The sequence below is a fragment of the Aulostomus chinensis genome, chromosome 4, assembly GCF_037954235.1.
Source record: "Aulostomus chinensis isolate RoL2024-O1b breed Wild chromosome 4, RoL_Achi_v1.0, whole genome shotgun sequence".
Lineage (NCBI taxonomy): Eukaryota > Metazoa > Chordata > Actinopteri > Syngnathiformes > Aulostomidae > Aulostomus > Aulostomus chinensis.
The window spans coordinates 12,806,981-12,816,416 of NC_141323.1; the positions used below are offsets into that span (position 1 = coordinate 12,806,981).

The 9,436-nt window shown below is 42.0% G+C and overlaps 1 protein-coding gene across 1 annotated transcript in view; it reads right to left on the bottom strand.

Moving 5' to 3' along the window:
- Positions 1 to 9,436, bottom strand: part of chrm2a (cholinergic receptor, muscarinic 2a) — a 73,639-nt gene that overhangs the window by 45,176 nt on the left and 19,027 nt on the right. The gene's annotated exons all lie outside the window — the stretch shown is intronic.

Below are 9,436 nucleotides of genomic sequence, written 5' to 3' on the forward strand. Positions count from 1 at the left end.
TGTACGTCCAATGCAGTCACAAAATAACGTACTATCAACTTCTTTATTTGGCAACGATGTTGAGAATTCAAGTGTTAAAAGTTGCTACTACATGCTTCTGCAACTGAAAGGTATTAATCGCTATGACAAACCATACCTGGTCGAGATTTGACCATCCCAAACCTTTGCATCATCCCCTTCACACATGAGCCACGCTTCACTTTTTAGACACCACCACGTTACTTAGTTCTCCTGAGAAATGTTGGGATGAAATTTTGCTTTAGAGATTTTATTCTGGCCACTGGACGATCCATTCTGGTTTAAGTCTTAAGGACATTGACGCAGTTTCACTGATAGACCAGCAACATGGCGCTCACGTAGGATTTAAGTCCTCACTATGTAAATTACAGTCCTTAGTCCCTGCGGACGGGTAACCTCCAATATACATAATGTACATCATGTACGACAAGGAAAATGAGGGTGCTCTTACCGCCTCTGATGTAAATGACTGTGGCTTGAGTTCAGCATGTGTGTGCACCCTGTTAGGAAGCCACAGTCCTCTGAGACCCTTGTGCCAGAGTGCTGCAGCACTCTCACTTGTGTTTCCAAATGAGCCATTAACAGGTACTCCGCATGTCTAAATGCAAATTTCCGCCAGAGCCTCTCGCAGAAAGCAAAGCAGTTTAGGAATCTCGTTAGCTGAGCCTTGCACGCTTTTTTAAAAACAACTCTTAACAAGCTGCTGTTTATGTCTTGAGCATATGAAGAGCAAGAGGGGAAACTATATCCCACCTGCTTTTGAAATGCCGGCAGACTTGAGCTGAGGAAGTTGAGGGAACGACAGGAGGAGCTGATAAAAGGATAAGGCCTGTGGCGACTGTGTTTAGTACACTGAATCTCTCTGCCCCGGTGAGGATATGCAGTATCATGATAACAACTCCTGTTTCGAGCGTGTCACTGCACGGACACATGCAGAATACAGGCGTCTGTTATGACTAATCACAGATGAGAGTGTACGCTTTTGAAACTTAACAGCTGTATTGAAGAAATGAGGGTTGTTGCATCAGAGCGCCAGCAGGGCTTTCAGCAGACTTTTCAGAAGAAATCTGCAGATGAAAGTTGTGGAGGCTGTGTGATGCATCGCTGTCATTCCACACATACAAAACATTGTCCAAATGATTTCCCTGTGGTGAAAACACATCGAATGATCTTTGTCTCTGGTTCTTTATTTCTGATGCTCATAGGAAAAGCTGCTCGTCTAATCAGACGTTGCACAAACACAAGCGTACTTCGGTGTTCTTTAGCCATGGAAAGGAAGATTTGAAAGCTCCTGGCAATTACGAGATAATAAGAAATAATTCAAGAAATTGTTAGATGATGATAAGAGTTTGAAATAACTAATACGCAGCCTTGGACTTGGATCGTAATCTCCCTCGCTGACAGGAAGTTAATTCTCTCACGAGGAAATCAGAAAATTCAAAAAGTGCTGTAAGGCTTAACATATAGATGAGATACGCAGTGCACATTTGTTGGCTGTAGGACAGGTTTCTGTGCCGTACCGAGGAGTGGACTTAGTGTGCGTGACACTGAGAGTGTCCATCAAGGTTATAGAGAACAGTGCACGTTCTCCTTGGGCACAGGAGACTGTCGTTATCTACACTCAATCTCCTTAATCTCCAAGGAATTGCCTCACCCTTTGTTGAGGAGGAGCTTAGATTGAATAAACTGACCTGTACAGTAGACCGTCACACAATAGGGAGCGTGAAACAGTTGCTGGAGATCACGCTTGCTGACCTGCTCGGGAACTGCATTAACTGTCAAATGTGTCTAAGCCCTGTAAAGACAAAGGGATGAGCTTTTCTCAGCTGAGCTCAAATCGAAGAAACTGTTATTTCTGGGGTATTTTACCATTCACAGCAAAGAGAAATCACAGACTATACATTTTTTGGGGCTGGAGATTGCTGAAATGTGCAATCTGATTTAATTCTTTAATCTTCTAGTCCACCCCCTCAGGGGCAACTTGTTTCAGTTCTTCAGTGGATTTAAGATCTTAGTATCTCTTCATAAGAGCACAGATGGATGATGATGATGATTTTGAAGTTATAACTCTGCAGGGGTCGTACCATCTTTTTATTTATTTATTTTTAAAAATTTTTTTAGGGCTTCATGTTCTTGGTATGAAGCTAGATGTGTGGATGGATAAGAATCCGCCCGTACTTGTCAGTAGACAGATGCATGATTCCGATCAAATCCCTGGTCACAGGATACCATACATCAGCGAACTCCGCATTCTGAATCAGGGGATTTCTGACTAGCGTCAAGGAGAAAAAACATTCCTGGAAATGATTACCACAAACTGGAGACACAGCAAATCTAGCTTTGAAGCCGGAGTACCAGAGAGAACCCACGCAGGCACAGGGAGAACATGCAGACTCCACACAGAAAGATCCCGTGCCCGAGCCGGGACTCGAACCCGGAACCTTCTTGCTGTGAGGCGACAGTGGGAACCGCTACACCACCGTGTCACCACACAGCAAATCCCTTTTTTGAAACATTAAAAAAATGGACTCCCTAAGCAAGGTTACACTATTTGACTCCTAACAAAAGATCAGGTACCGAAGGTACATCGTTTTTGACAGACTGCCCTTTTGGGCCCACCTTGGACCAGGGCCCAGGATAACAGACACCCCCATACCATTGGCCTGGGTAGGACAGTCTTAAAAGCTACGCAACATCAGCATGAATAGACACCTTTAAGGTTTTCAATCTGTTACACAACGAATTAATTTTTGCTGTTTCCATCCACGATTAGCAACAAAACCTGGGGGATTGTCCTCAGCTGTGAGTCCACCAAACGTAACGCAGCGCCGGCGAAGCTCAACCGTGCTTTCCTACTTGTTTGGGTGGTTGTGGATGAGCTTTCTCTCCTTTGCTGCACTGTTGCCCGTACCAACTTCTGAATTTCTGCGGGCTCCTGCAGGAGAGCTTGAACGGCACATTTAAAAACACCTGTCCGCAATTAAGTGTATTTGTGAGAGGTGGAGTTGCTGCATTACCTTTGAGTCTTGCTTACACTTGCCACGGGAGATTTTTTAATGACTCACGCAGTTATGGTTCTCCTTCGCATCTGTTTTAGTCCATGAGTGCGATTTTAATAACGTGCTCTTGTTCATCAGCATGCGTTTAATTATTACCTCTGCCATTTGTTTGTCTGTTTTTGCAGGATTGTGCAAAACCTACAAGGCGGATTAATCCGTTAAGTTTTGAGGCTGATCCATGTAACGTAGTGGGGGAAAAAAGGTACTTTTGGCTTTGACTTTAATGTCTAAATGCTTGTCTGTCAGCAAGCTTAAGCTAAAACTGAACGGCTCACGATGTATTCGTACGGTCCAGCATATCCAATGATGCTTTTTCGCCACTGCAACTTATTAGTTTGTCTTTACATCACATTCAATTGCTTTTACTTGACTGTCCGTCACCTATGGATGGATTTTTCTGATTTTTGATGGTAAAACTTTCAGATTCGATCCAGATCTGACAACCTTTTTCGGAGGACCGTGCTCTCCAAGGACCCTGGAGTTGAACAACGCACTGGGTTGACATATCTACTAAGTCTTTTTTTTTTTTTTTAATCTGGAAAATTCTTTTGTTAATTCGTTGGCCTCATGTTTTACACAGCAGATGAACCCACTAGGATCGCATATTCACACATCCCATCTTCACCTTAGAATACCTCTCAGTGAAATTGCTGTTCTATGTTTGATGACGTCTGCATCTCCGCGAGATCCCCTTAAGAGTGCAGTTTTAACGGCCTTGGAACAAAAACATGCTCACCCTGTCGGAAGTGCTTTGAAAAAACCTCATCGAAAGCATAAGCAATAAAACAAGGCTTCCAGTGTTTCCATTTTTAAATACTCAGAAGGGAACATCTGTAATGCAATTTCCTCATACTTGGCGCCCCCTGATTGCAACTGCTGGGCTCTTTGAGTGTGGGCTGACACTTTTATTGCAATATCAGCATTATGATGGGGGAGGAGGGAGGGCTTGCTTCTTAAAATCTGAACCTGGTCATAGATCTCAGTCGACATCTACACACTGGCTCTTGATTATCTGCTCACATCCCAGCAGGGCTGCATGCGTCTGGATGAAAAGCCTTGATTATGTAACCGTCTGAAAGGCTGTCTGTCAGCCCATTTACAGGTCAGTGCATCAGTCTGACTCTGCATCTCTTTTGAATATCTAAGATGCGTGCATTCAATACACCCCATGGCTGTGTAGGATACACACTTGTTTTTCAAACAGCAGGCACACTACACATTGGCAATGCTTCCATGGACGCTAATAATCTGAGTTTAAACTGATATTCTGATTTAAAAAACGACGACATGTAAACATCTTCTAATGAGCGATGGAGTGATTATAGATGCGGAGTATTCCGATCTGAGATGAATTAGCAATAAGTGTCGAATAGATCTTCATCACATGAAGTCCTATTGGGATTTTCGCAGCATTTTTGGCAGCTGGAGGGTTTGGTCCAGCTTCTAGCGGGGTGCAACAAACTAAAGCTCGCAACATCTACTGAGAAACCATTCAAAATATGGTTGCACCATGACAGAAATGTTTCAGGTAAAGTTCTGGAAAAGCTCGGACTGCATGGATGTAATGTTGCCGTTCGTCATCTGACTTTTCCCTGTAGCACATAACAACAATATTCTGTAAGAAACTTGTGTAAACACCTTTGAGTAAGTATTATTGCTGTCCATGTAAACACAACCAATCCGGGACAAGCGCCAGCATTTATTAAATCTGCAGCTTGGCTCATATTGCTTCTATTTAAAGTATGTTTACTGCAATGTTTTTGAACCTGGGTTCATTTGCTTTTGCTGCTGCTGCTGCTGCTGCTGCTACGATGGATACAGAAGCAAACAAAGGGAGTGACAAGTGGGTCTGTTTAACCTCACGGTAGAAGGATCTTGTTATTAAATCCAAAAGTTTACTTAGCTGTTTGCTTTCCCCCTTTTGCCTTCTTCACATTCTTTCCCTCTTCAGTACATCCAAAAAAACAGGACCACTTGGACCTGATGGCACTAATAACAGAAGCAGCTCGTCTGGCAGTGAGTGTACAAGGTTTTGCGTTAATAAAGTATACCCCTGTGATTAATAAAGAGGAATGTGAGCAGATCTCCTCATCTGTTAAAGGGTTTTAGTATTAAGAACATCTTAAACTTAAATGTTCCGCTTCCCTTAAGTTGTGGGACTGCAACTAATACATGTAAAACACTTTTTAAATCGCTGACATAAAATTTCATGGTTTATCAATTTGAATGGTACATGTGCGATGTCATCAGAATTCAGCGATGTAACTGGACAGAGAGCCACAAGAACGAGCGCTAAAACCCTGAGGTAAGTTAGCGTTATCTTGATCCCTTGCCTCTGTGTCAAAGCCTTAAGTGAGGTTCACGGTTAGCGTAAGTTTAAGATATTGTAACATTTTTTTCTGTGTCATAAAATACGTCGGTAAACACCAAACTCACCCACATTGAAGTTTTATGAGTCTTTAAGCAAATAAGTGGCTAACATGATCATTCCGAAAACACAAGGGGAGCAAAGCAAATGTTGACGGGTCACGCAGCTGTGATGCTATTCGTCTGTAGCATAACGTTAGCTTCGCGCTTTGAACAAAGCTCCATTTTCGTTTCAAATATCGCGGCGTTCGTTTGTGAAGATGATCTCGTGAATGAAAACATGTTCTTCATAAACTTATGTCAGTTAATAAGTTTGTTTTTGGCATTGTCACCCCCCCCCCCCCCCCAAAAAATCACAGGGTTTTGATAACGTTCGCTCACACGTTAGCAAACGAAAATACATCATCCCTTAGCCTTCCATAGAGATCGAAGCTTCATAGCTTGCTCAGTCTCAATACTTTTTCCATCACTTGTAGTTTCATTTCTGGACATCTGTCTAAGATCATTCTTATTTGATCCAGGATAGTTAGTCATTTAGCCAAGCTAGCTTGATTTTGCTGTTTTACTAAATTTCAAAGTCCACCAAATACATGAAAACTGGCCGTCCTGAGCCATTTAGTTTCTGATTCTTGGAAAATAAGAAAGAGTCAACCAATTCCCCCCCAAATCTACTGTAACTCTCAGCCATATATTTGAAAGCAGGCTCCCTACATTTATAATGTTCTTTGTGATGTGATTTGACATTCGTTCACCTCTGAAATTGTCTGAAAACCCTCCGGAGAGCCGAGCCTCAACAATTAGAAAACCTCCAATGTACTTCATCTGTAAAGCCAGAGGCTTCAAATGAACAGGAAAATAACTACGACGCCAACGTGCTTACATAAAGTCTTTCAAAAGATATCACAGTCCAGTACAAAATCATTTTCTTGGTCAGCCTCTGATTTTATTTTCACAGCCTCTGATATTTTCTTTAATGTTTTTTTTTTGTTTTTTTTTTTAAAGGATGAAAACGGAATAGTGTGAAAAGCTCAAGTTCAAGTGTCATAGCGATGAGAGCAAAGGTTATCTGGTAGAGAAGATTTAAATAAACACTTAGCGAGGATCTTATAAAGGTTAGCTTTGCACATCCCTGCCATTCAGAAGCACGAAAGAAAAACTCAAAAGGAGATTAGATGACATTCCTCTGGGCTTTGGTTCAACAATAATCCTGATGGACAAGTGGCTGGACCTTTTTTCTTCTTCTTTCTTTCTTTTTTTTTTTTGGTAAAATAAAGTCACCGGGGGTTTTAATCATTGATGCCTCAGACTGTCTTTGAAAGCTGGAGGCAAGAGGTGGAATAGAACAACGCACCTTTGTTACAGACCTCTGTGGTTTGTCCTCGCTGTGATAAAAAAATTCAAAGTATAAATAGCATATTATTCTCTGTTAGGGTTGTAATTAAATTAATGATGAGGGGTTTTTTTTTGGGGGGGGGGGTGGTGGTGGTGGTACTTAGCTCAAATACAGGTTTAGCAAACATTAGCGTTTCTGTGAGTTGCTCGGGGATTTAATTTGCCATTTCTTGACATCCGTCTGGCACACTCTGGTTATTAATTTGTTGGACATTCCTGAGGTTTTACAGTTGAAAAATACATGACTACTCTTGATCACCATAATCCCATTGGGGGATTATGAATAACATGTTCCATACAAGTTGCATGAATTTTACTTGATGAGATTTTTTTATTTATTTCTCAGTTTAGGCCAATTACGTTTTTTTTAATGGCATCATAGTTTTACGGCTGATTTTAAAAGGGAATTTAGAGTTTGCTGCACATTTAAAGAATCGCAGCAGTCTTATTTGGGGCTTATTTTCCATAACCGTACACCCTCTCCCCCGTGGGGCTTACAAAGGCAGTGTGCTCACAAAAATAACGCCTGCTAAAAATTGATTCATGGAGACTTCTTGAGCGAGCATGGACAAATTTAAGACTCATGTATACTCAATGATGAATGGAGATACAAGACCACACACGCGCGCACACACAAGAAAAATGATGCAACTTTTTGGGTAGAAGTTGAATGTGTTTTTACAAAACTATGAAAACTGTGTCGTTACAGCGCCTATCGACCACTGAACTGCCCTTCTAGTGGACGTACAGCGTAACATCCACGCTTGCATAACCAGTGCAGGAAATTACAAGGACAATGTCAGTTACATGTTAGGAAAATGACTCATTTTCCTTCGTAAAAGGGAGCATAAATGAACTCTTATACCAGATGTGGGCAGAATGACTTCAAGAAGCCAAGAAGGGGCTGTGCATGCGAAACATGGGTTAGTTAGCTCTGTTTGCTAGCTTGTGCGGCAGTATTTTGCTAACTTTTGTAGCAGACTCTTGGATGGTCGACTGAAGACCCTGTCCCCGTGATACCCTGTTAGCGTGTCCAACACATTGAACCAACACTCACAACAAATATTTGCTGGTCCGCGTGTGGCGAAAAACCTGACATTCAGGGTCCAGTTTTTGATTTTTTATATTAATTATATCACGAGCCTGTCACCTGAATAAACTTGGTTTTTATCCACATGGGTTTTGGGGTTGTCAGATGACGCGGAGGACAGAGGATGTCGCAGGTACAGGGGGGTTTGTTGTGGCGTGACAGGGACCGAATTACAGGAGAAGAGGAGCTCTCCTTGCAGGCAATTTGACATCATAATTACGAGGGAAGCCTCAAGGCAGCACGTCGCCACTCTACGAATGTAGTCATGATTTAAAAACATGATCCAATTTTTTTATTTTATTCTTTTTATTTTGACAGGCCCCAAATCACAAATACCCTCTGAAAATCATCTCAAAGTCCCATGGGAGGTACCATCCCACGGTCTCCTCTTGATTAATACCCAAGCCTTTCTTTGGAATTGATTATTTCACCTTTTTTTTTCTCCTTTTTTTGTAAGTGTTATGTTTTATCTCTGCCCGGCAGAACGGCTCGACCGGCGCCGTCGTAGAGGGCTTTGCTGGTGAATTGAAATCCTTCGGTGCAGGTGTGGAAAAGCAGAGTGGTGAAGAGGCTCTTTCACTTCTGCACTCTACTGATAACTTTAACATTTGACAATGTATTGTGCTTCAGGCCGCCGGCCTCATGAAAGCATCCAGCGATGGCTTCCCTCCAAAACAGATTCACTTTCTTTTTTTTCTTTTTTTTTTTTGGTCTCACGACTGAGTTTCTTTTTATTTTTTTGAATAGTCAAAACCTTGAAAATGGAAAAAAAGATGGCATGAGAGTTCAATTGCTGCATGGACTTGATCAACCAGGGTTTCGTACCGAGAGCGTGGCCTCTTTTGTTGGGGAGTGTCATGAGAAAAAAAAAAGTGAACAGCTTCTATTCAATGGGCGGCAAAAAGACGCGTGTACCCTCTTCTACAAGTCGAGTTTGAAATATTTTCAAATATCCAGCAGATTACAGTTATTTAAAAACAAAAAAACTGGAGCATCCTGGTGTTCAAATGGTTTTACAATGAATTAGTCAAGCGCGGAAGTGAAAACTTCCGCTGTCAGCTGGATGCAAGTCGGACCTGCTCTCACTGCTGGGGGAAAAATCTAAAAAAAAAAAAAAAAAAAAAAAAGATAAAATGTTTGCGTGCCGATTTCTTAACTAGGTTATTGGTGACACGCACCCATTTACCCCGCCCCTTTTAGCTTTTTCTAGATGTCATAGAGTGGAATTGAAGAAAACAAACATTTCCTTCAAGAGAAATTTAACTCCATCTCTATGTTTTGACCGTACTTGTTTCTCCTAATGGCTTCACACACAACCAATGAACCATATCCATGCAGCAACCCCCCCCCCCCAACACACACACACGCACACGCACAGCCTCCTCCCGTCACCAATTCCTGTCTTCACACTGCAGCCATTTTCCGCAGCGATTTCAAGGGATAATAGCGCTCACAAATCATCCGCTGGGCAGTGGAGCCCATGAAATTGATGTGCCTTCATTTCAAAACA